General features: G+C 44.0%; 1 pseudogene; it reads left to right on the top strand.

Moving 5' to 3' along the window:
• The first annotated feature begins 1,053 nt into the window (after positions 1-1,053).
• Positions 1,054-2,282, top strand: LOC112064086 (heterogeneous nuclear ribonucleoprotein A1-like; annotated as a pseudogene).
• The last annotated feature ends 587 nt before the right edge of the window (positions 2,283-2,869 follow it).

Below are 2,869 nucleotides of genomic sequence, written 5' to 3'. Positions count from 1 at the left end.
GAACCCGCGTCCCCTGCATCGGCAGGCGGACTCTCAACCACTGCGCCACCAGGGAAGCCCCTAATACATGTATATTTAAAGAGATATGTGGTGTGGGCAGTGGAATAGGAAGAACCAAGGAAGATGGGGGAAAATATAAACATGAAACAAGAGACATTTTGTGCTCTGATGATGACAATGCTGATAAATGTGGAGCATGATTAACACTTAACTCTCTGATTTCTGGCATTAAAGGGGAAAGAAAAACTGCAGTAAGAGTGCAAGTTGTTTTGCAGCTGTTGAGCAAACAATGAGCAAGACAGGTGCTCCTAAGGAAGTAAGAATTATTCCTATGGAACATTTCTGAAACACTTTGGAAAAGCAAAACGTATTGACCTTTCTCACAAAGCTATGTATGGGATCCCAGGTAGCATTGTAAAGATATTTATACCCCAGCACATCCATTAAAAGTGCTGAGCTAGCTCTTGGTGCCAATTTTGGCCCTAACATAGCTTTATATCTTCAGAGGTACATTTAGAGGATATAATTTCTACATTTAACTATCTGCACATTCCCAATTAGTAGCTAAATGTATATTTTAGGTGGGTTTTTTTTTTCTTCCCCAAATTAGTCTCTGTGTAATACGTGGATAAGGTCTTTTCAGAATGCCCCCTCCCCTTTGCTATTCATTCATTTTTTTCCTCAGGGAAGCCTGTTTTGAACCCCCCAACTAGGTCAGCACCCCATTGATACACTCTGATTAAACTGGGCACCTCTTCTTAGCACTTGACACAGATGTCATTGACTTTTATCTTATTGTATTTGATTAATACTGTTTTCCCGCTAATCTATAACCTCCAAAAGGCAGAGGTCATGTTAGTTTTGCTTGTTATTTTATCTTTCAGGGCCTAGAATAGTATCCAGCACACAGTAAGTATTCATTAAAGAGTTGTGGAATTAATGTATAAAATAAAGGAAGAAGGATAAAAGAAATTAATATTAAAACTAGGCCTTTGGAGATATGTTCGGTTGATTACTCCTTTCTGCCCGTGGATGCCGCTCCCCCTGCCTCCACTGCCGTCATGTCTAAGTCAGAGTCACCCAAAGAGCCCGAACAGCTGCGGAAGCTCTTCATCGGAGGTTTGAGCTTTGAAACAACCGATGAGAGCCTGAGGAGCCATTGTGAGCAGTGGGGAGCGCTCACAGACTGTGTGGTAATGAGGGATCCAAGCACCAGGAGCTCCAGAGGCTTCGGGGTTGTCACGTATGCCACTGTGGAGGAGGTGGATGCGGCCATGAATGCAAGGCCACACAAAGTGGATGGAAGAGTTGTGGAACCAAAGAGGGCCATCTCAAGAGAAGATTCTCAAAGACCTGGTGCCCACTTAACTGTGAAAAAGATTTTTGTTGGTGGCATTAAAGAAGACACTGAAGAACATTATCTAAGAGATTATTTTGAACAGTATGGGAAAATTGAAGTGATTGAAATCATGACTGATCGAGGCAGTGGCAAAAAGAGAGGCTTTGCTTTCATAACCTTTGATGACCATGACTCTGTAGACAAGATTGTCATTCAGAAATACCACACTGTGAATGGCCACAACTGTGAAGTAAGGAAAGCCCTATCTAAGCAAGAGATCGCTAGTGCCTTATCCAGCCAAAGAGGTCAAAGTGGTTCTGGAAGCTTTGGTGGTGGCCGTGGAGGTGGTTTTGGTGGGAATGACAACTCTGGTCGTGGAGGAAACTTCAGTGGTCGAGGTGGCTTTGGTGGCAGCCGCGGTGGTGGTGGCTATGGTGGCAGTGGGGATGGCTATAATGGATTTGGTAATGATGGAAGCAATTTTGGAGGTGGTGGAAGCTACAATGATTTTGGCAGTTACAACAATCAATCTTCAAATTTTGGACCCATGAAAGGAGGAAACTTTGGAGGCAGAAGTTCTGGCCCCTATGGTGGTGGAGGCCAATACTTTGCCAAACCCCAAAACCAAGGTGGCTATGGTGGTTCCAGCAGCAGCAGTAGCTATGGTAGTGGCAGAGGGTTTTGATTACTGCCAGGAAACAAAGCTTAGCAGGAGAGGAGAGCCAAAGAAGTGACAGGGAAGCTACAGGTTACAACAGATTTGTGAACTCAGCCAAGCACAGTGGTGGCAGGGCCTAGCTGCTACAAAGAAGACATGTTTTAGACAATACTCATGTGTATGGGCAAAAAAACTCGAGGACTGTATTTGTCACTAATTGTATAACAGGTTATTTTAGTTTCTGTTCTGTGGAAAGGGTAAAGCATTCCAACAAAGGGTTTTAATGTAGATATGTATATATATATTTTGCATCCATGCTGTTGATTGCTAAATGTAATAGTCTGATCATGACGCTGAATAAATGTGTCTTTAAAAAAAAAAAAAAAAAACTAGGCCTTTGACTAAGTAGAGCCTTCCCTTCACTAATAGAAAATTCAGACAGGACCTCCAAGTCTGATGAAGGCATTCCTTAACAAGGCCCAGCAGAGAGTACTAGCACTTTCAATGGCAAAGCAAGGAGAAAATTGAATAATTATTTAAATTTAAAATACATTTCACGGGCTTCCCTGGTGGCGCAGTGGTTGAGGGTCCGCCTGCCGATGCAGGGGACACAGGTTCGTGCCCCGGTCCGGGAAGATCCCACATGCCGCGGAGCGGCTGGGCCCGTGAGCCATGGCCGCTGAGCCTGCACATCCGGAGCCTGTGCTCCGCAGTGGGAGAGGCCACAGCAGTGAGAGGCCCGCGTATCGCAAAAAAAAAAAAAAAAAAATTTCACTGTCATGTCTTTGCATATTATGTTCTGCCTGGAGGTCTGCATTGTGAGATTTTCATAAAGAAAAAGGAGGAAACAGGTGTAATAGAATACGCAGTGG

Source organism: Physeter macrocephalus, chromosome 19 (genome assembly GCF_002837175.3).
Source record: "Physeter macrocephalus isolate SW-GA chromosome 19, ASM283717v5, whole genome shotgun sequence".
Taxonomy (NCBI): domain Eukaryota; kingdom Metazoa; phylum Chordata; class Mammalia; order Artiodactyla; family Physeteridae; genus Physeter; species Physeter macrocephalus.
The sequence above is the reverse complement of the archived record's forward strand: the minus strand, read 5'-3'. Positions and strand labels throughout refer to the sequence as shown.